Below are 24658 nucleotides of genomic sequence, written 5' to 3' on the forward strand. Positions count from 1 at the left end.
TATCTCATCGGTCAGAGCTAAGTCACACAGCCAGTCACCAGCTGCAAGGGAGGCAGTCAGTGAGCTTTGAGTTTTTATTTATTTTTAATGGTTCAGCAAAGCGACACTCAAAACCCCAAGCGAGGTTCTATTGCAGGAAAGGAGAATGACTGGGGAGCTGGCAACAGCAGTGTCTGCCACAAAGCAGGCACGTGCTGGGTCTGGGGACACTTCGGGGACATCTTGGCCCACACTCAGTCTGTGCAGAAGCTGCAGAGTCAAGTGCAGAGAAATGAAGCAAGTCTGAGCAAAACTAGACCCCATTCCTCCCGCCCACTCTATCTATTGTATAAACTGTCCACTCCTTACCTCTGACACAATCAGAATGGCTTCATTTTCTACCTCCCTTTAAAAAAAAAACATTTCAACGATTTTTAAGCATACAAGTCAGAGCTGTTAAGTACATTGACAATGTTGTACAATTGTCACCACTCCCCTATTCTTTACTTTTCATTGCTAATCTAATGTTGGTTTGTTCAGGCATGGGGGTTCAGAGATGGGGACTGGAAATACAGGCAAGATAATTTTAACCGATTGAAAACCAAGTATTTTTACTTTTCAAAGTGGCTAACAGTTTAGTAACATGTATTTTCTGCCTAGAAACATATGGTTTCTTATCTGGATTATTTATCCCCTTCAATAAATGGTGCTACATGCAACTCTCCTGCACAGACAGCCAGCATCAGGGCTATGAGCAGCTCCATCTTTTATTCAAGGGCATCAATACCAATCCCCTTGTGTTTTTTACTCAGAATCTACAAATAAATTATTTCCTTTGAATGTTCCCGGGGCCATTTTGTGATTTTGGACAGATGAACATTTCTCCAGATTTCTAAATCCTCAGAATTGGGCCATAAACAGAATGAGGAAGAGACATTTGGGGGAGGTAAAGGCAGCCCCCAGTTCACAAACAACCTTCCACTCTTGGAAAAATTCCCACTGAGTCTCACAGGCAGAAAATCGAGTCCTGTTACTTCAGTAGGCTGTGGAACTCTAGAGGGAGCCAACTGGTGCAATTTCCATCTCTTGAAACATTTAAAATGTATCTGATCAAAGGAGGAGAAAATTAACCACAGTGTAGGAAGCTGGCAGGGGGACGGACAAGATGACCTAATTTGCCTTTCCCATTACTAATTTCAGTAGGCGTCTTCTCTGGGAATTCCACACTGAAATTCCAAGGCAAGTCCACCTCCATGGGTTTTTGATGGCTGCAAGCATGACAATCAGGACTTGTGGTATTTGAAGCCTCTGCTGTTGCACCCTTTGGGGTTAAGCATGGAACTAAATTCTCCTCAGATGGATACACTGGGCCCCATTCTTATCTACATAATAACTATGGAGAAATTTTCCCTTTGGGTTTCAAAGGACGTGAGCTTGGTCTATCAAAGTTGGGGCTATGCAATGAATTTATTACTCGCTGAAATAAAAATCAACACAAATATGTCTTTGCCTTAAAAAAAAAAACCCACACCACTTAGTTGCTTTACCAACCTCTGGATTCAATTAATTTTTAACATGGAAGTAAAGTTCCCCTTTTCTTTTTTTTCTCCTTTCAAGCCAGACATTTATTTTTAACAAGGGATGAAATCATCTGAGAACAAAACGGGACATCTGTTACTTTATATCTGTTTATTTTAAGTACTTAAATCTGAGTTTGATTTCACACAATTTTGACATCGTTGCTTCATTAATAATCCTTACGTAATTGTGACCTCGGAGTGCGCCCCGTGATTGCAGCATTCACTTCCCATTAGGGCAGAGTCTGATAAGAAAGCCAGAGTCGCCCTGGGATGGGTGAGGCTTCCAGGTTCAAAGCTGGGCTGAATGCTGACCTCAGCAACAACAGGAAACCACCTCAAAAAGTGCAAGGAGAAAGCCTCTGAGGGGGCCAACATGGCAAGCAAGGGCCTGTGGTCTGCTGCCAATGTTGGCACCGTCTCATTTTGCAGGGGTTGGGTTGTTGGATGGGCAAACAAAGACCGCATTTGTTGCCGGAGAAATAAAAGACTGAGGAAGAAATGTGTGATGCACATATGCACACGTGTGCAGAACGTAGCTACCCTTCGTGCCCCAGGTTGGCCAACCTGCCTTTCAAGGGCACTTGGGTGCTGGCAGAGTAACAGGGAGGCTGATGCAGTGATGGGCTGAGGTGGAAGTGTGAGGGTCTCACAAAGAAGCCGCGGGGGCCTGGCAAAAGGAATGGCCTGGTATACCTGTGGCTGAGAAGCAAGATGTGGGGCCTAGAGATGGGGATTTAGAATAAGGGCAGTGTGATTTTTAATTGGTTCATTTACTAAGAGATCAAATTTTAATGAGCTCTATGCAAGGCTTTGGATATCCCCTGGTAAATAGACAATCCTTCCCTCTCTGAAGGTTAGCAGAGCCATGTGCTATAAGAATGACTGAGGGGCCTATTTGGAACTTGGGGTGTCACAGAAGGATACTCAGAGAGGTCAAATGTAAGCTGAGACCTGAAGGATGTGAAGAAACTGGGTATGGGAAGAGAAAGGGAGAGAGAATTCAAGCTAGAGGGAACAGCCTAGCGGAAAGCCCAGAGGGGAAGGGGATTGGTTTGTCAAAGAAATGGAAAGGAGGGCAATGTATCTGGAGGGTGGTGTGTTTGGAGTGCTGTGAGAAAAGCAGAAGGATGGACAAGGGAAGGAGGGGGAGAAAGGTGGAAAAGAAGACGGTACACACTCCCAGTCCGGCGGGTTGAGGGAAGGTATATTGATTTGACTCTATGTACAAGGAAAGTTACTGATAGTTTTAAGTGGGCAAATGACAAGATTGCTTTGTGCTTTAAAAAGATGATGCTGGCCATGCAGGGAATGGATTACAGTGCACAGGACAGGGAGCTGGGAGATTAATTTCACAGGCTGCTGGTGTGATCCAGCTGAAGGTGGCAGTGGAGGTGGTCGGGAGGAAAATCCTGGGTAAGATCAGCAGGGAATGCTGATGGGTTGGCTGAGGGGCGTGGAGAAGGAGAAGGGATGAGGGTTTCTGGCTGAGGTATCTGGGTGAATCATGGTGGTTATTTAGTGACATGGCAAAGGTGGGGCAGGGCTGGGCTGGGTACCAGGTTGTGGGGGTAGGGTTGGGATGTGGAATCAAGCATTTTGTTTGGGATATGCACACTCTTAAATGTCAAATTAGCAGTTGAATATGTGAGTCTGAAGTTCCTAAGAGAGGTCTGGCTTGGAGATAAAAATAAAGCCCTGTTGGCAAGTAGATGGTTTTTAAGCCAAGACAATGAATGACGTTACCTAGATTTTGAATAAAAGTGGATAAGTGTATTGGCTAGAAACTTTCTAGAAAAGGTACTATATACTTCACAATATTTTTTGAATTTTAAAAGTAAATTATAGCCATGCTATTCACCCCTAAATTCTTCAGGCTTCAAATAAATGAGGACATAGTCCTGCTTAAGTGCAGTTCCAGACAAGGACATGTATGGTCATTAACTCAGTGCCAGGTTCCTTTCCCAATGCCTGAACTTATCCATTTACATTTTTCTTTAATCCTCACAACAAGTCTATGAACAAGGTGTGGCTGGCCCATTGTACCAGTGAGGACACTATATCCCAGAAAGGGTTAGTAAACTATCCACAACCAGAGAGCAGAGACCTGTGGATCCAGGATCCAGTCCAAAGCTTTCCCTCCATCCCTCCTTCACTGCGTACAAAGGCCTAGAGACCCATTTTCACGGAAGGCATGTAACTCTTCTCATGCTCTGAGCCCTACCTTTGTCTTGGCCTGCTATTCTTACAGAATCATCCTCTGGTCCGAGCATCTGAGGTTTCTATTCTTTGCTGAGGTCAGAGAACTGTGCTCTCCTTTGGCCAGGCTACAGTGGACCACTCCCTGAAGGCATTAGAGGCCGGAGGAATCCAGCTGCAGCCTTCATCCCAATTACCATAGGTTTGAAAAGCCAGCTTTCATTCAATCCTCGGAGAAGGCAATGGCACCCCACTCCAGTACTCTTGCCTGGAAAATCCATGGATGGAGGAGCCTGGTAGGCTGCAGTCCATGGGGTCACTAAGAGTCGGACACGACTGAGTGACTTCACTTTCACTTTTTACTTTCATGCATTGGAAAAGGAAATGGCAACTCACTCCAGTGTTCTTGCCTGGAGAATCCCAGGGATGGGGGAACCTGGTGGGCTGCCGTCTCTGGGGTCGCACGGAGTCCGACACGACTGAAGCGACTTAGCAGCAGCGGCAGCATTCAATCCTAGGCTGCCCACGGGATGCAAGGAGTAGGGGCGATGGCCTTCTCTCAGACCTTGGGAATTGAGTGGTGATGGAATGAGAGTTCTGATGCAGTGACAGGGTGGAGCAGGGTGACTCACCATCTTTTCTCTGTAGTCATATCGATGCCTCATTCTCCCAGGGCTGCACTCCAGAGGAAAGCTTGGGGTTGTTCTCCTAGGGGCCCTGCCCCAGCTTTCTGCATGCCATGGCAGGGAAGCCATGGGGAGGGGGCATGTAAGCTTGTTTAAACTGCCAGTTGTATTCTCCCCCGGAGAGAGTATTCCGATCTCACTCCCACTTCGTTCTTATTGTAGAATTTAAATGTAGAGAGACCTCTGAAGTTCAAAGGAGCATGTATGGATACAAGGGCAGGCATGGGAGGTTTCCCATCACTTTCCAGCCTCTTACACTACATTAGTTCTCTTCACACTGTTTATCTTCATCTGCTGTAAATGTGTTTTGTTTTGTTTTTTTTTCCTTAACTTATTCTCTCTCTGCTAGAATTTAAGCTGCATGAAAGCACAACCTTTGGGTCCTGATTCATCTACAGAACCTACAAGAGTGCCTGACACATAGTAGACACTTAATGCATACTTACTGAATTAACAATTGAATCAGTCAATCATAGAGTAAAAATGGTCCATGATACATTTCTGTCTACCTGTTTCCAAGAAAACTCTAAAACACTTTCTCATTGAGCAAATCTTAACAACCAAAAGAAAAGACCGATTAAAAAAAAGGTGGGGAAGGAAAGAGGGAAGGAAGGAAGGGAGGGAAGGTGGGAGGGAGGAAGAGAAATAGAGGCAAGAGTGAATACAGAGAACATCAGAGCACACTAGAGCAGAACAGAGAGCCCAGGATGGCTTCTAAGGCCTGGGGGTGGTGGGGCATGGGAAGGCTGCCTTACTCTAAAGCCAGAAAACCTCAAGGAACTGAAGCTTTCGATTATCAGCTTATTCCAGGCTGGCTTAGAGGTCTGGAGAGGACATTCAGAGGCTCCGAAATACATCAATAATCAAGAGAAAGAGAGAGTCTTAAATTGAGGATGGAGAGCAATATAGTCAGGTTAATGGAAGCACTAGCAATATTAAATGAAATTGCCCTACCACTTCTTCATAAGGTGGCACTAGGGAGCCTGCTCTTTGCATAAGCAGGGGGGTCCTGGGATATGGCGGGAAGGTGGAGGAGTTGGGAAATCAGTCATGCAGCAACCATTACAGTTCATGGGAGCCCGGCTCGCGGCCCCTTGGTGCACCTGCCTCATCTTTACCCAGGCCCACGCAGGAGCCAGGCAAATTTGGGCAGGATTTCAAGGGAGCCTGGAGCCAGGGGAGCCTGCTTTAGTCCAATTAAGTGAAGCAGTATCAGGTGGAAAGTAATTCTGAGTATTCACCATTATGGGGAGTTTTGTGTTTAAGCGCCTCTACGGACCTTCTTTTAATGAAGAACTAAACTGTGGGGTCTGGAGGTGGGCTGGAGGAAGTGCTCCAAATCGCAGCGCTGATTCCCTACCCCGCAGCAGGAAGGCAGACAAGGGCCTGCACTTTCCAAAAGGCTCCACCTTCCAGCTCCCTCAGGCACTCCCACAAGGGCCCTGGGACTCCTCTGTGGATATGTCATTTTCCCTTCCGTAAAGATAATGGGAACCTCGGCAGGCCTGGGGGTCTGAGAACCTGTATCTGAATGATCACGGGTGGAGCCAACTCGCTGAAATCTTCAGGGGTCTTCTTTCTACTTCCTGCCTTCTTTCTCCCTTCCCCTGTGTCAGTCTCCCGAGGCAGCAGAAGCCAAGATGGTGAAGGTGAGCTAATAGCGTTTTGGAGAATCAAGTCTATTATATAACCATGTTGGGGAACAGCGAGCCCGCTGGTGTGCGTAATGAATGCAAGAGGAGGAGGCTGCAATTCCTGAGCTCACATAGCACGGAGAGGACGAGTTGCTTTTAAACAGCTGAAGATAATGGTTAGAGAAATCTATCAGTGGACATTTACAGAGGACTTAGAATGAACCAAGGGCTGTGCTACATCCAGGGGGCCGGCAGGGGAGGTGGGTAACACAGTGACGTACAGACAGGGCCTGTGCCCTCCGAGGGCTCTCGATGGGGGACCCTGGAGATATTTGCAGAGCTAAAGAGACAAAGTAGAAATACGCAGAACAAAATAACTGTGTGTCATTTTACCCTTCAAACAACATAGACCCTTATCTCAGGCCCTAATTCTTGCCTGCCCGCAACAATCCTCTAGGCTTATCTGAGTACACTCTCCTGCTTACCTCCCCCATGATGGGTCAGCAGTGGCCCCTGAGGTTAAGGGAACAGAATGCCCCAGCGACCAGTGTGATGTTGGTCAGCTTTTATTTCCACCATGTGCCAGTGACGCTAAAACAGTCCTGATCCCACACCCCCAAAATCTTCTGTTGGTCTCAGTTAAACAATTGTTGCCATTATTGTGGCATTTTTGTTATATACATGTGTGTGCACACACGGACATATACACACATATATATGCACATTTTTACTGCTTATCATCTAATAGAGATATTTTTCATGGAAGCTAATCAGAAATTTTCATCCATGTAGTCTCCAGCACAGGCAGATACACATTCATGTTGCTTTTGAGAGTAAATTCTTAGTTAGGGAGCCTTTGAATTCACACAGGGTGCTATTTATGTACTCAACTCCTGTGATAGAATATATCTCTGCATTTGAACAATAAAAGCAAAAAAGAAGAGCCACAGTAAAAGACTGTGAGGATGAAACAACAAGATTCTGTTATTTTATGTGACCTCTTAGTTTGTTTTGCATAGTCAAGGCAGTGAAACAGTGCAAACCGTGAGGCGTAATATTTTGTTTAACACACATACATTTTAGTGTGTGCATGCTAAGTTGCTTCAGTTGTATCTGACCCCATGGATTGTAGTCCCCCAGGCTCCTCTGTCCATGGAATTCTCCAGGCAAGAATACTGGAGTGGGTTGCCATCCCCTCCTCTAGAATCTTCCCAACCCAGGGATTGAACCTGTGTCTCTTGCATTGCTGCATGGACAGGCGGGTTCTTTACCATTCCAGTTCCCCCTGGGTAGCCCACATTTTGGTGCATACATGAAGTATTTTGCTGACTTTAAATAATATCTTCAAAATTGAGATTTTCTTCTTTAAATTTCTAGTTTCAAAACTAAGTGAGAATTAGAAATAATTACTATGGAATACTACATGCTAATTCCTAAAAATTAATATTGTAGCATAGAGGAGGGGGTAAGAATGCCCTGCTCTGCATGTCAGATACACCAGTGATGCCACAGCTCTCCAGAGACCCCAGAACTTGTCCCGGAAGGATTAGGGCTTGAACTCCCCACTGAATGTCACTTGGCTTGGTGGGGTTACCTCATTCTCATACACCAAGGCAATCCAGGTTCCCTCACCTCGTGCCTTCTCTACCTTTCTCCATCTTGTTCCCCAGTGTTTTCCACTCGGAACCCCGTCTGGTTCCTGTATCTCATATTCTCCCCAAAAGAATTTGGGAAAACAGAGCTGGCTATTTTTTTTCCCCTCTTAAGCCTGCCACTTGTTTTACCCTACTTCCACTCCCAGGTTTTGTTCGGCCCTGCCTTAGTTCTTTGATATCTACAAAGAAAGACTACCCAAAAAATTGTGCCCTTGGAAAGAATTCAGATTGGTAGATTTGAAGGAACCGCCCTCCCCAAGCCCAAATTAGAAAACTGATCAAAACAATTGCTTAAGAAGCCCACTTATTAAAGGACTGAAAACCATGAATCATGATCAGGGGATTTATCAGAAGTATTAAAAGAAGACATGTGGGACCGATTTCCAAAATAGAAAAGCATTATCTCCCTGGAAATAATCCAGGGAAAACAGAGAACTGGGAATTTCACTATTTTGCAAGAAAATGGAACAAATCTTAAGTGAGAAAAGCTCAGTGAGCAAGACAACAGGGCAGCGAGAACTTAACACACTGTGTTTATGAAAAACCGAGCTTGCCAGACACACTGGATATCTTCTAACATTTCAGCTTCAGGATTAACAAATGAGGTGGCTTCAAAGCACTCCATATTCCTTCATTTTTGTGATGGATTTGATACCAAGACTAGAAAAGGGTTTGCAGTGATGGACATGGAAAGTGACTAAATGACCCACGAATAGGTGGCACTGCCTCTGACCTGGACAAGAAGTTTTCAGCAAAGTGCCTCTCTTTTCCAGCAAAGGATCTCTCTCTGGCCAGGGTTGTTTCACTGATGTTCTCAAAGGGAGTCAACTAGCATCTTACTGGGTGGAGTCCAGGCTTAAGAGCAATCCATTTGACAGAGACCAGGAGGATTAGTAGAGTGAAGCTCTGCACATTCAGGCAGCTGAGAGTGTGGACACACAGAGCTGACCTGGAGAGGCAGAGTCTTGGGCTGGGGGAGTGGGCCCTCAGAGCCCAACTGGCAGGGTGCCACCCTCTTAGGCACTGACCAGGAGAGAGGTGTGTTTGAAAGAGACTCTCGGAACAGAAGAGTCTGGCCAAGAGCTGGAGGTTGTTAAATGAGAAGGAGAAGCCTTAAGGCAACACAAGTGTCTTCTTATGTCTGAAAGGCTAATTTGCAGAAGAGGGACCGGTAAAGGTCAAACTATGGCCCGCTCCTGCCCCATCCACATGTTGAAACCCTAACCCCTTTACCTCAGGATATGACCATATTTGGCAACAGAGTTGTTGTAGGATGTAATTAGTTAAAATGAGTCATACTAGAGCAAGAAGAAGGTTTCCCAGGTGGTGCAGTGGCAAAGAACCTGCTTGCCAATGCAGGAGATTGAAGAGACACAGGTTCAATCCCTGGGTTCGATCCCTGGGTCAGGAAGATCCCCTGCAGGAGGAAATAGCAACCCACTCCAGTATTCTTGCCTGGAAAATTCCCGTGGACAAAGGAGCCTGGTGGGCTACAGTCCATGGCGTTGCCAAAGGTCAGATACGACTGCGTGACAGTGCATGCACACACACACACACACACACACACACACACAGAATAAGGAGGGTCCCCAACCCAATATGACTGGTGACCTGATAGGAGGAATTTTGGAGACAGAAACCCACACAGGTGGGATGCCAGGTGAAATGAAGGCAGAGACCTATAAGCCAAGAAATACCAATGATTGCCAACGAGCCACCAGAAGCTAGGAGAGTAGGATGGAGGAAATTCTGCCTCACAGCGCTCAGAAGGAACCAACACTGACAACCCTCTGAATCATGACTTCCAGGCTCCAGAAAGTGAGATATCACCCAGATTATGGTGCTCTGTTATGACATCCTTGGGAAACTCACACAGTGGCTGAAGTCCTTGGGTGGTAGACGTGACTCTCGGTGGCTGTGGAAGGCAGGCACTCAACAGGAGGCAGCGAAAGGGAGACCTCGCCCACCTCTCAGCCTGAAAGCAGGCTGAGCTACTTTTCGTGTGGCGTGCTTTCTAGCACTGAGGATGCTTATGCAGAGATGACCATCTGCTCAGGATGACGTAGGAGCAATTCCTGCTTCAGCAATGACACAGGATGGATCGTCTCCAAGGTTTCCTCCAGTTGTAAAAATTCTATTGTTCTAATTCTAAAGGAATTCAATGACAATAAAACATCTTCTTGAAAGTGGAAATTACTCTGTTTTCAGGACAGAATCTAAAGAACCATAAAATCAGAACCAGTAAACTATGATTCCACATGAGAAAAAGTATAGGTATTAACAAGGGAGATATTTCAAGAACACTGTAGGCAGGAAGTACATGAGGAACAGTAATGCTGAAAGTTAAGTGTATTTACGTGATGTGGCTGCAAACCAGGGTGGCTTAATCTGGGCATTAGCTGTAGGGGTTAAAAGCATGGAGTTGCAAGGCAAACAGGTTCCTCTCCTGCCACTCATGAGCTTTGTGGCCTTAGCCAATATGTTTAACTCTTCTGAGCAAGAATTTCCTCCCTGCAGGGTGGGACAATATCACCTGGTTCCCAGTGTTCCAAGGTTGACATGAGATAATTAATGAAAAGTATGGGGCACATAGTAAGACTTCAATAAGGGATTACTATTCTTATTATGAAATTATTGTCCCCAGCACCCAAACAGAAGGCTGATTACACACACACACAAGGATGACAGAAATCAGAGCTTTAAAGGAAATTTTTTGTTACACTTATGACTTAAAAATGATTTTTTTCGATTAAATGTGAATGTTTCACTCTTTCTCAGTGTATATCTAAGTGAAATTATTGGGAATCATGCTTTGCTACCTCATTTCACACACATTTCAAACAGAACGGTGGACAAGATTTTAGGGGTGACCAGCTTCTTCCTAGGTAGTGCGAGTGGTAAAGAAGACACCTGCCAATACAGGAGATGTGAGAGAGGCGAGGTCAATCCCTGCGTCGGGAAGATCCTCTAGAGGAGGAAATGGCAACCCACGTCAGTAATCTTGCCTGAAGAATCCCAGTGACAGAGAAGTCTGGCTGGCTACAGTTCATGGGGTCACAGAGTCAGACACGACTGAAGGGACTTGGCACGCATGCACAGCTTATTTCTGGTGTGCGACCTTTTCTCACTCCTGGTTTTTTGTCTGTAAACTGGAATCAGCCTCACTACTTCCTAGGCATGGGAATGGCCCATCGGAAGTAGGCGGGGCTAGCGGCAGGGAGGGGGCGGAGTCAGCACTGCATCCCTGTAGCTTTGGGACGGAGATTGTAGCCGCTCCGTCTGCCCCAAGCATAAATGCCCTCAGTCCCAGAGGAAGCCAGGGCCCAGTTATCCTGACAGAACCAGTCGGAAGGAGTAGTGCGTGAAATTAAGGTAGATGAGGCTTTAACCAAAGGCAAAACTTCTGTTCAGCAGGATCTTTGAGCTAATGAAGTGGTCTTTAAGGAAGCTTGAAGAAACCCTACACAGGAAGGAACACTGAAAAGGCACAGCCCTGCCTACCGAAACCCACGCGATTCGGCGCGTCCTCCTCCTCTTAGTCTCCCCAGCTCTCCCCCAGCTTGTTCCCTGATCTGAACTGCTCCTCCTCTGAGGCTCGGATCCGTTCCCCAGTGTTGTTTAAATGGGCCCGCACTTGTTGCATCTGGTGATGGAGTGTGGTCTCTCCCCTAGTCCGCCCTCACCGTCTTCCTGCCGCCCCACTCCAGGTCCATGGCAGGCCCTCGCAGCTGGGCTGACTCCTCCCCCTCTGGTGTCGGCCTCCTCATTAGGCATGCTCCGTGGCAGGCTGGTGTCAGAGCCGGCCGATGCATCAGAATGCAGGGCATGCCTCGGGCTCCTGGGAGGCTGCACATTCCGCATGAAATATGAAGGCAACAGCCAGCCCTGGGGAGACCCAGGGTGAATTGACTGGAATAGCAGGCAAGGTGGCTACTACGGGAGGGGGCCCTGCAGGGTCGGGGAGAAGACGCGGGTGCCCATCACCTATTTTAAAGGCACTCTTTGGTGGTGGAGGCGGGAGGCACGTAGGGAGGGGACGCCTGGTTTGTACACCGTCTGGGCTGGCTCCTAACACACACAGCCCCACCCCACTCCCGCCCTGCCCTGTTCATTCTTTCTGCATATGCTCCCCCTGTCCCCATGATTATGGTGATGTGCCCTTTTGAGATAGGCAGCTGGCTGCCTCTCCCGCTGTGCTCATCACTGATTCTTGAGCTTCTCTTTGGGGACAACCTGAAATCATAAGAGCAGTCCTTGTGGATTTCGGAAGACCTGACAGTGAGAAGTGTAATAAAAGTAATGATTGTCCACAGGCCCCCAGGAGCCCTGTCACACAGCACCTTGGGCCTGCAGAGGCTAAGCGTGCTCAGCGGGTGGTGGCCTCTGATGACTCCACGGCCTGACATGAAAGTCTGCCTCCACCTTTCTCCCAAACCTCCTGGCTTCCAGCCAAGCCTCCTTGCTGGGGCTTCAGGCAGCCTTTCGGAAGTGAGGGGAAAATCATTTATATCCACCATAAGCATTAACCTCCCCACCATGTGTCTGGGACACATGAGGCATCATTGTCTGTTGGCCACCTCTCTTAGACACAGTAGTGTGGTCAGTCTACATGGAGCTTCCTGAGCTCGTCACTCCATCATGAAGCAGACAGCCTGGATCATATATACCCAGGGATTGGCACATAGTAGGTACTCAATAAATACTGAATCAATTACATGTAGTGAGTCCTCCCTCCCACCCCATCACATATCCAAGTCACCAGGACATACAAATCTACTGTTCTTTCCACATACAGTTTGAAAAGCTATTCTTTCCCTCTAACCTAAAACCACAATGCCCATTACAGAGCACTCCAACAGGCACAGGGTTGCATCCATTTCTGCTGCTAATTAGAGAGCATCCCATCTTCTGACCAGAAAGCAAATAATTATATATGTATATGTGTGTGTGTATATATATATATCCTGGGCTTCCCAGGTGGCGCTAGTGGTAAAGAACCCACCTATCAATACAGAAGTAAGAGACACGAGTTCGATCCCTGGCTCAGGGAGATCACCTGGAGGGAATGGAACCCACTCTAGTATTCTTGCCTTGAGAATCTCATGGGCAGAGGAGCCTGGTAGGCTATACAGTCCATGGGGTCCCAAAGAGTCAGACACAACTCAAAAGACTGACGCACGCACACATACATATCCCTCCACACCTTAAAAAGAAGACTAGGGTTTTTAAGGTCTTCACTGGGTCCTCAGGAGATGCTGACAATTCAGCAGAAGCTGCATGACTCTAAGCCCTTCTACAACTGGAGATGTCATGAGCTGTAGGGTCATCCTGCTTTGCTCCTACCCATGACGGAAACCATCTGCATTCCTTGTGAGAGTTTCCTGCAAGAAACCCCAAAGCCATGGCATCTCCTCAGAACCTAAGCCACTCTGGCCAGTGGTGCTGCCTAAGCTCAGCTCCAGGAGGCACCCTTCACACTGAGGCTGTCCTGCCGGCCGGCATGCGGAGAGACCACAGGTACATTTGTCTTTTGTGTGGGAACCTTCAGCACGTAGAATGGTACTTCGTGACTTTGTATTAAATTTGCCAAGGAACTGGCTTCTTTGTGAAGAGCGAAGACTTGCTCCTACTGTTTGGTTCCTGACACTGCAGAGCAGGAAGCAGCAGGATTCAGCTAAAATCCTGGCCTCTCACAAGACCAAGTTCCTTGGGGGCAGGGAGCACTGCTGCTCACCACCAGGTCCCCAGCGACTAGAACAGCGCCTTGCACAGAATCAGAGCTCCACCAACACTCTGGTTGACTTCGGCAAAATCTAGTCCCTTATGCTTCAGCCAGGGAGAAGTTCAGTGCTGGGTCAATTAGAATCTTCCCTGGCTTTGATCTACAGACCTTGAGAAAGAGAATTTCTCTCTCTGTGGAGCTGCTATGGTGAGAGCAGGAAGTTAATCACAAAGAGAGAATAAGGTTAGCAGACAAAATGAAGGGATGGTGAGTGAGAGAGAGGGAGGGAGAGAGAGAGAGAAGCGAACAAATGAGCCAGTTCGTAACATACTATGACTGGGTATTCAGCCGTAGCTGAAGATCAACTCAGAATGTCTTAGTGATATGACTGTCTTAGATATTTATTTACTTAAGGTCATATTAGAAGAGGGTATCTATCACTTAAAACCCAAAGTGGTCTCACTAGTACACCTGTGGTGGTGGTTTAGTCACTCAGTCGTGTCCAACTCTTTGTGACCCCAAGGACTGTAGCCTGCCAGGCTCCTCTGTCCGTGGGATTTCCCAGGCAAGAGTACTGGAGTGGGTTGCCATTTCCTTCTCCAGGGGATTTTCCCCACCCAGGGATAGAACTTGGGTCTCCTTCACTGCAGGCAGGTTCTTTACCAGCTTAGCCACCAGGGAAGCCCACATGTTCCATATTGCATCCCCTCTGGAAGCTATTCATTTACTCCATGCTAACTGCTGACTCTCTCCTTAACGCCTTACATGTGTGGATCTTTTAAATGTCCACTTTTACACAGCAGCCATCCTGCCCATCTCTTTTGCTTGCCTGAAGCAGGACAGTGTTTCAGTCATGCCTCTCAGAACAGATGGATCTCTCCCACATGAAGAATGTAGACAGAGGGAAGTCTTCAAACTCCCTGGATAACATAATTGTTTCCACTGGTGACAGATCCTCAAGTCCCTAGTGTTCCCAGTACTTGCTCCACTGTGCCCCCCAACTCTGCTGTGGACCTCAGCAAGGGTGCCCTGCTCTGTGCTCACCTCTGCAAGGACAGCACTCAATGGCTGGTAGCTTATTCCACAGGAATGGGGTTTGTCTCCTCAGCTGGACCAGAGACAGGCAGTGTTCAGGGAACAAAGGGGGGAACCAGACTGACGTTGCTTGGACATTTACAATGTGATGAACCCCATCCTCCGCACTGCACATCCCTGTGAAATAAAATACTTTCCCCGTCCACAGTCGTGGACACAGGTCCCGAGTGGCTCGGCTGTCACTTGCCTGTGGACTGAGGTGCTAAGTGACAGAGCAGATCTGTCTGATCTGAGTATCCATGCTTTCTCTCCTTCCACTAAGTTGCCTCTGGGGCCATGTTTTGATAGGTTATGCAGACCACTCAGCACCACGCCAACCATGCTGGAAAGCCAATGATGACAGCACTGTGTTTATCACCATCTCATACTAACCTAATGAGGAGGGAATGTTGGACCACCCCCTCCATGGTGTGAGAGAATTGCTTGACGTGGAGATGCACAGAAACAAGAGACGTTCGGAGTCCAGTTTCCTTCCTCTGTGGCCCACCCAGCCTCTGGGGTCGAAAGCGTGGCCCCGGAACGCGTTCTGATCCCAAACAGACGGGGATAACTCTGGCCGGCCGGCAGCCATGGACCCACCTCGTTTTTGTTCTGCAGGTGTTGGAAAGAGGAGGCAGCCATCCCCAGCCCCCAGCAGGGAAGGGTGGGAAGAATGTGCACAAGTGTGTATGTGTGGTCTGTGGAGCGAGGGCCGGGCAGCGGCCAGGCTGCCAAACAACGTTAAGAAACCGAAACATTTTCCACTGAGAAACAGAATTACTGCCCATGGAATTCTTACCCAGCTTGAGAAGCAAGCAGCTCCCCCTGCCTCCCACCTCCACCTCTTCATTAGTTAAACAAAGAGGGTTATTTTTCAAATGAAAACTTTCTGTGTGGAAAACAAACAACCTAATTCCCCAGGCTTTTCGAGAAATGAGATTCTCAGTGCTCGAATAAACGGTGTCTGTGAGGACGAGCTGCTACAGAGGGCCGTGTGGGTGCCCTGACTGGCGAAGGGGCAGGCCTGACCAGCTAGGGACCCAGGCCTCTGCTTCAGGCCTCTCGAAACAATTCCAGGTAGGAAGGCCAGCAGAGGCACGGACCATGACTTGGGAAGACTGAACCGTTCCGCTAGGGGAAAAATTTGAAAAATATTTTCTGTGTCTATTAAATGATCCTCTTTTTTCCTCCAGCTTAATGAACTCCCTCTGGTTTGGAAAATAATCTGCAGACTCAAGCCCTGCTTGGTTCAATGGGGCATGCCCAACTTTTATGAACTTCCAATTTCTCTCAAACACAGACGGGCTTCTATTCACAGACCCAAGAGGTGGCATCATGGCATTCTCTTGACGCATCCTCTTAGTGAAAGCTCCTGGTTACCTGCATTTGTTTGCACTGGTACCTGCAGACAGGTACCCATATGGAGGCAGAACTGTTTGTTTTGTTGTTTTAGTCACTAAGGTGTACTCTTTTGTAAACCTATGGACTGTAGCACACCAGGCCCCTCTGTCCATGGGATTCTCCAAGTGACAAAATTGGAGTGGGTTCCATTCCCTCCAGGGAATCTTCTGACCCAGGGATCAAATTTGTGTCTCTTGCATTTGCACGAGGATTCTTAACCACAGAGCCACCTGGGAAGCCCATGGAGGCAGATTACTGGGGTTTAAATTCCAGCTCCATCACTTAACAGCCATATAACAGCACGTGCCCCAGGGTCTTAGCTTGGCCATGTGCAAAGGGGGATAGCAATGATACCCATGAAGACTAGATGAAGACATGTTTGTAACTCATCTTAGCACAGTTTCTGGACAAAAGAAGACACCACTACAGTTGTGACCAAGCTTATGAAGTTAGAGGGACATAGCATATGGTCACAGGTCCAAACTTTTTAAAGTAATAGATATTGCTCTTTGAGGTTCCTACTTTTCTCATCTCACTTCTGGAGAGTGTGTTGTATTAAAAAATAAAAGCAGGCACAAAATAGCCTCTCTTCACATCACAGCTTCCTTCTCCACTCAGTCCGTGAATGTTTTGGGGAGAGCTCTATTTAACTTGGCTGGTCCCTAGTTTTGCCGTGAGTAATATGTTGGGCTTAGTTTCAAACTCCACACAGCCAAGATCACTGGATACTTGAGCTTCCCCAAGCTGAGTTGATACAGCTGCTCTGCCCCTGGTCACTGGCGAGTTGTCCCTGTGGGCTCCAAAGGGTCTTGACACTGACAGATCAAGGTGAATGGGCCAGCCACCACAAGGGCTTCCACTGAGAGATTCCCCAGGGAGACAAGACCCAGGAGCCCAGCGAACAAGTGATACAAGGCAGAAAAAGGAAGAGGATGGCTGGAGATGGCAGAGAGGGATGCAGGGGTTGGGGAGAGCACGGCCCCCCTTGGAGCATCCTTGCTCCTGTGAAGGGAGCACAGGAGGTGAGAAGAAACCATCTTGAGAATGAAGTTACCATGGTGATAAAAGAAGGGTGTGAACCCCCTCCAAATCAAGATTTCTGAGACCAATTAGTGCAAATGATGGATACGGGCTTGAAAAAGGTTTGAGTGGGACTTTCTTTTAAACACAGATCTCATTTCAAATGGAACTGAATAAACTAAATTTGATTTAGACATTTTCCCCCCCAGGAACTTAGCTCTGGCATGGGGTAAGGTCTGCACATCCGGTCACTTGAGAACACATTCTATGAGGCAACGATGCCAGTGGACAAATAGAGCAGAGTGTTAATTTGAGGCCAGTCTCACCCCAATGACAGGCAGTCTGGTAAACAGACTGAAGAAGCTAATGACTATTTAGTGCTTTCTTTCGAGGCTAGGAAATGCATTTCTGCCTTCTAAGGTAGCAACAGCCTTACCTTAAAAGGTTTGGATTGATGGACCTAATAAAAGCCCCTTCCCAAGTCTGTTGGGAAACACAAGCATTTCAAAAGTGAACAATAATGTAGATGTTCTTGCAGCAATGTGATTATGAGCATACATTATAAATGATAATTACAATTAATCATATGAGCTTTCGTAGTCTCCCAGCATTATAACTTAACACTGGTAGATTCGTATACCCCATGTGTTTTCAAAGAAAACTTTGCCTCAAACTATACAACTTTCCCATTGATCTCTGTCTCTTGAAGATAGGTATATGACGAGGACGTGCGATATTCTGTAAGTTTCAGAACTAGTCCACATGGCCCCTGAATGAGGCTTTCAAGGTCACTTCCATACTGTCACAATCCATTTATGCCCCTGTGTGCCATCCATGCTAAAGCACTCCCTGACTCTTCCCTGCTTCCTAAATCAAGCTCCTTTTATTCTCTCCCATAATCCTCTCTTCTTTTGCCCTGACCACTAATCATGTTGGGTTTTTTTAAATCGTTTCTTTATATTTGTGAGATGTTTAGCCCCTCTTCTAGATGCTCAGTAGGAGAGGAATCCTGTTTCTCTTGTTTACCACCATGCAGTGAATACCTGGCATGGTGCCTGACAAAAGGAGGGAGCCAGTGAAGAATTGCTGAATAGATTTAAAAAAAAAAGGGGGTTGCACAGCTAGGAAGAGCAGACCCATTCAAATGAGGATCTTCTTCTCTTTCTGCTGACACCAAATATTCACAATCTCCTTAAATACCGCCAAGGTCAAAAGTGATTTCCCACTGGACACCAAGCCTAGTAGCATTCCCAGTCATCACTTAGCTCCTTAGTAGTTCATTGAATCAGTAGAGGTTGATTCAGTGAACCCTCCTCAGCATGAAATCCTGCTTTCTTGACCCCCAGGGCTCCCTCCATGCATTCCTCTCTCCTGCGCTCTCTGACTCCACACTCCTCTTACTACTTAAAGGGAGCTGGTCAATGATGCTGGACTCAGGCTGATTATGTCCTTGAGCTGTTTCATCCCTTGATAACTCATTCAGACTTAGCTCCAGGCTTCAGCTTTATGCTGGTACCCGTGAATATACATCTCTAAAGTCTGCAGTGCTCTTTCTCCTTGATGCTTTTTCTTTTTGAGAAATGTCACCATCCTCCCAATCACCAGGCTGGAAAGCCTGGAGTCTTTTCTCAACATCACTCCTCATGGTTTCAAGTTAACAACATATTGAAAATATTCACTGTCTTCTCAGTGGCCTATGATTCAAATCTCCTGATAGTCTGGACCTATCCTCTGTCAGACTTCCTGTATTCTTACCAATTCTCAGCTATACTTTATCCAAATGACTATTTCCAGGTTTCCCTTTTGCCAGCAATGCTCAAATGCTTCTACTTATACTGCCCAAATTCTACCTTTTCTTTAAGGATTATCTCAAACACTTCTCGCTTTACAAGTCTCTTTTGAGCTTTTCAGTCAATCAATTCTCCTGCTTTAAACTACCAACTCACTATACATCTTTCAGTTGGCATTCCCTTAATTCTTTATCACATAATGGATTTCTATGTATTTGTCTATATCCTTTAGAGAAAGAAAAATAAATCTCTGGGAAGACTGAATTAGATAAAAAGAGAGTTGGCATAAATTACCAAGACACACTGTACAGACATTAAAAAAAATTAAATGGATATTATAAATAATTCTATATTAATGGATTTGAAAATAAAGATAAAATAGGGATGGATCACAGACTGCAATGTAAAAAGTTAAACAATAAAGCTTCTAGAATGTAACACATGAGGATATCTTCATTTTGGTGAAGGTAAATTTGAACAAGACGTGAAATTCACTATCCCTAAAACAAAAGATTGGCAAATTGGTCTTATCAAAATTGAATGGAAGAGAAGGAAATAAAAATGAAACAGATATTGTTAAGACTCTATATGACTTTCCCAAATAAGCAGGCTGAATCTATGACAGATGTCTGATGGGACATGACATTTGGAAGCAAGAGTCAAGACAGTAGCATTGAGGATAACGGTGAAGCTCCATAGCCACATCTGAACAGGTGAGCTCTCTCTGAAATTCCTCAGACTGTACACTAATGATAGGCATATAAGTCACCGGAGTTTATCAAAACAACAACAGCAAAAACCCTGGGCCAGCATAAATGCGTCTACACCCCAGCACGCATCTCCTGCAGGTTGCTCTATGTCTTTGTAGCTCTAGCATTACCTCCATTCATGCTTTCCATCACTTCTCTCTGTTGACACGGTTCTAGCACTTGCCTCTGTTCTGCCCTTTGCTTTCAATCAGAACTTGGTACATTGAGCCTGATCCTTCATCTAGGTGTTTTGCACCTGAAGCTGAGTTTTTCTCAACTTCTCTTTCAATATTTCACCAAGTCCCCATTTCAGGTTAGTTCTACTTCTTTTGTAAATTTCGTTAATGACCTTGTTGTCAATGGATTGTCTAAATGTTTACTCCTTTATTTATTTCCTGTTTTTGCTAACCATCTTTTATGTTCTTGTTATCTATGATTTCATAATCATTATTTGATTATTTGCTTGGCCAGCATTTTCCTCCTCAAATCCACAACTTTAAATAAAAGCCTTTCTCTCTACTTTTTTTGTCTAATGGGGTAGAGTGGGGAGGGGACTTGAACAGGAGAAACTCTTTATCATTCTCTACTCTCCAGCTCCAGCAGGGAAGGGCTAGATGATCCGACACGTAATAGGAAAAGAGAAAAATTTTTTTAAATGATTCCAAACTGATAACTAAAACAATACTTCCCAACTACCCAACATGGTTAAATGGATTACTTTCCTTACAGATTTAGCTAAGAAGCTATCTGACCAGAGTCCATTTATGGAGCTATTTGACCTTGCTTTTATTTTCCTTTTTCAGAATAAATCCTCTAGTTCTCAATTGGAGACACTGCAGAAACATGGGAGTCTGTATTTTTTTTAATCCATACGAAGGTTTGGGTCGGGAATTTTCAAACACTGGAATAAATTTTTAATTTGGACTTTGATATCCAGACAAGCCCAGCTCATGTTCTCTTGGGTTTCCTTCCCAAAGACCAGACTTCAAACAGACACTCGCTGCCATAGCAGAGGCAGCGAAGCACCATGCCAACTTCGGAGGCAGCAGGCAACAGAAACTCCACATATTCGCCATGTCCAGGCTGGACCCTGGCTTGCTCTCTCATCTGAATACTAGCACATCCTCTTCCGGGGACCAAAACGTGGTTCCTCAGAGGAGAAAGAATGAGCTGTCATCCACCAGGGCAGGGAGTGCTCAACTGTCACGTTTCCACCCGGGGACTCTGCCCGGAGCATTCTCAATAACACAGCACTCACCTCATGAAGGGAAATGGGCAAATAAACGTCATTTTGTTTGGTTTATTTGCTTCTTCTTCTTAGGTTTCCTACTTTGCCTTTTAGAGTTTGGATGGTGAGGGAAATAGATGTGTTTCTTACAGATGAGACCCCAGAGAAACTTTAGTTTAACTCTATTGTAACTTCCTGAAAATTGACAAAATAGGGAATGGAAAGGAGGGAAAAAAGAAACTGATTTTCTCTGACAACTACAGAAGCAGCTCATTTCCTTTTGGAGACCTAGATTAGAGACTAGAAGTAATTGAAACTTAATACGCAGCATCCCTCGAAAAAGTGACCACCCTGGGGGCAGTTATCATCATTTCCTGTTAACTGTCACCTGAAATAACCAGTTGTGGGAATAGCATGGGGGCCCCCAAGCACAGGAATATCCTTTGGGGAACAGCTAGCCCACTCACGTCCCATAACAAAATACAAATGATTTAACAGCAACATCGACAGGGTTCTCAGAATAAATCATTTCCATTCCCACCACTGCAAATCACTTACTGTGATTGCCTTGAGACAGATTTGGGGAGTCAGCTATTGGTCACCCAGGCTCTGGGACAATCCCCCCTAGTTACCTGTGGAGATAAATTGCAATTCTGACCTAATTTACTGCTCTTCCCCATGGCTAAGGGGCAAGTACTCGCTGTACTTCAGAAAGTCTAGAAGCGAAAGGTGACCAGAATAAACTGAAATCTCTACAAAAGTCCCCCAGCCCCAGTGGTGCTGATTCTTGAAAGCCCACAGTATATGGGGTGCCCTGGCTGGGCCAGTCTGGCTTTTCTACCAAGTTGGGTAACTTGCTACCAAACCTGATCAGACTCAATCATGCCCTTCTCTGTATTAACTTCACTTTCGCCCAAACTTTCTCTCATCACATTACAAGGAATCAGGTTTAGAACCTCTCTTTTACTTTTGTTTTGCAGAGACCAAGTTCCTGTGTGCACTTTACTGATCCAGAGGTATGAGTGCCTGTGAACCGTGCCTCTCATTTGAGTTAGTGACATTGTCCCTTTGGCCTCCTCAGTACCATGGCCATGTCTGTGTATCAGTTTGTCTGTCTGCTGTGGTCTGCAAACATGTGCAAAGAGGGACCTGATGTCTTGCATTTGTGTATGCCACTGCCTACCCGAGTGTGCATGGGATGGGTGTCTGAAGAAGCAAGGAGGAAGGATGATGGGAAGAAGTCTTGGCCTGGTGATCCAGTTCTCTGGATCTGGTTGCAAAGTGAGAAAATGCACAGAAATAGAGCTTCTAGGAAAGCTACCTGGAAAGTCTTTATTCCAGTGTAGAAACTCTGCTTTAAATGCCAGTCCAATCTTAGAGGGTGGGTCAGGATGGCTGGGCAGCCTCCCCTGAGATCTGCCAATACTGTTATCATTTCTTTATATTGATCCCCACAGCCTTAGTTCTGGCCCTTGTTTTGCCACACCATGGTGGCCATCCTGGACAAAGCACGTGTCCTGACTCCCTGTGGTTCATTCAGCATCATTTCATTGTGGCCACGGATCATTTCCTAAGGACAAATCCTGCCAGTCTTCTACTCAAGAATCCAGTGCTCACTCCCAGGCCCCACCTAGCATCCAAGGCTCTCCAACATTGTCAGTGACCACCTCTGAGTCTCCAGGCTCCCTGAGGGCCTGAAGGCCAACCCTCTCTCACCACATGTTGCTTGGTCCCACCTAGAGTCTTCCCTGCCAACTGGTGTATATCTATTACTTCATAACCCAGTTAAAGCACTGTTCCAAGAAAACTTCCTGAAGGACACTAATCTGGCGGATCTGCCTGCTACTCTGCATCCCTGTCTTACTTGTTGTCCCATTTGCTCCTCACCATCCGCCTTGTCCTCATTCATACTTTCTGCCAATGCATCCCAATTCAATGAGCCACAATGGATGCTGGGCCCACACATTTTAAGTGGCAGGACTGAGATTCAAATCCAGGTCCTGAAACAGGAGAGTCCAGCTCCCCATCACAACACTACTCTGCCCTGCCTGAGACAATGGGTTCCATTCCCCTCACTCTGGCATTCCTTCCTATCCCAGTGAAAAGAGAGGTGGCATTGGCCACAAAGGGAGGAGTCCTACCAGCTGGGCTGTGGCCACCAGGGTCTCTCTCTTCTGTAGCTCCGATGTACCACTTTTGAAGTGAAATTGCTATATTGCTATATATACTCAGGGGATGCCCCTCCTGGAATTCATGACCGCAGCCCAGCTCTTTTGAGATATAGGCTGTTGGGAGAAGATGGTGGAGGAGTTAGATGGCCAGATTGCCTGTCTTTCCACAAACACTTCAAAAACTTATCAAAACATGGAACAACCCCTACAGAGCAACTTCTAAATGACAGCAGAAGACCCCAGGCCTCCAAAAAGACAAGCAGAGCTCCCTGGAATGAGAAATCAAATCAACATTGCAAAGCAATTATTCTCCAATTAAAAATGAATAAATTAAAAAAAAAAGAAATATCTAGTTGGGAACAGAAAAAGAAAAGCATCCACCCCTCCTGGTCTAGTGGTTTCTCCCTGTCACTCTAAGTGGAGAAACCCAGACAGGGATGTTTGTCCCATCCGTGAGTAAGGAGAGAAAGGAAACAAGGGAGTTGAAGGCAGTGGTGATGAGAGGAGGCCGTGGGCCAAGGCACAGCGGCTGGACTGAGAAGAGAACCCGGACTGGGACACAGGCCCGCACCCTCCTTTCCTCCTATAGGTGTGTCCTCCTGATCCGTGGCTCGTTGGGCCTAAGAAAAAGGAATCTTTGGACGTGGGCCTGAGGTTTTGAGTCCGCTCATAGTGGGTGACAAAAAGGAGATGGTTATTTGTTTTATGGTAATGACCTCCACGAGGCTGCAAACTCCAGGGCTGCCGTCGGCATGCCACACGGCAGGCCTTCCTCTGGGTGCAAGAGGATTTCCTCGGTTTGGTGCGTTTCATTTGTTTTTTAAACGAAGCTGTTTATTTTCTCTTCTTTTAATGTTATGATTTTTTTTTTCAGACTCACAAGGAGGATACATAATGTACAGCCGAATCTGCACTCTCCTATTTTGTCAGCTGCTTGTGTTGATTAAAACTTCAATAAAGATCCTGTGATAAAACAGAGCTATGTTCAAAGGATCTTGTTATGTTTTTAAAAGGCTGAGCTTGGCAGAAAAAATGTAGAGTATAGGTTTGCTCCCTCCCCATTTCCCCCCTTTACCAGGTTAGAAATGGGTAACAGACTGGGAGAGAAGCACACAGTGGGTTCCAGTACCTGGAAGATAGTTCAAGAGTATGAATTCCAAATTAAGAGCAAGGGCCAATTTAAGTGATACAAAACTTGTTTATCAAACTGGTGTTAAATATGTGACCCAGTTGCCCTCTCCCCACCCATGGGTCCAACACACAGCCTCTCTCTGCAGGAGCCTTTGACTTTATGCTGGAATTGAGGACAAAAGCCACAGGCCAAGTGAGGTCACAGGAATTCCATACCCAGTGATTCACCCACCTCACCCGTGATGATCAGTTCCAGCAAGATTCCACAGAACTGCCAGGAACCCATTGCTTTAAAGACCTGGGATCACTCAAGAATCCCAAGGGGTGAGTGTTGGCCATGCCCACCTGCTCCCCAAACCCCCCGCCCCCGCCCCTCCAGACAGCCCATTCCTGGCAGCAGCGGAAGTGTCTCAATTCTTACTCTGAAAGTGGCCAACAAATGGCTGTATGTGAAAATAGGCCAAAGTCGCTGACTTTATGCAAAGCAGGCAAGTGCAGTCAAAACACTTAGAGCAATCAATTCAAGTTGTTGGGTAAAGTTTTTTCCATGTCCCATACATTATTGAACAGTTAATTTCGTCTTTGTGCCTGCAAGACATTCCAGCTCTCAGATGACAGCTTTATCCATTAAGGAGCGTTCAG

Source organism: Budorcas taxicolor, chromosome 8 (genome assembly GCF_023091745.1).
Source record: "Budorcas taxicolor isolate Tak-1 chromosome 8, Takin1.1, whole genome shotgun sequence".
Taxonomy (NCBI): domain Eukaryota; kingdom Metazoa; phylum Chordata; class Mammalia; order Artiodactyla; family Bovidae; genus Budorcas; species Budorcas taxicolor.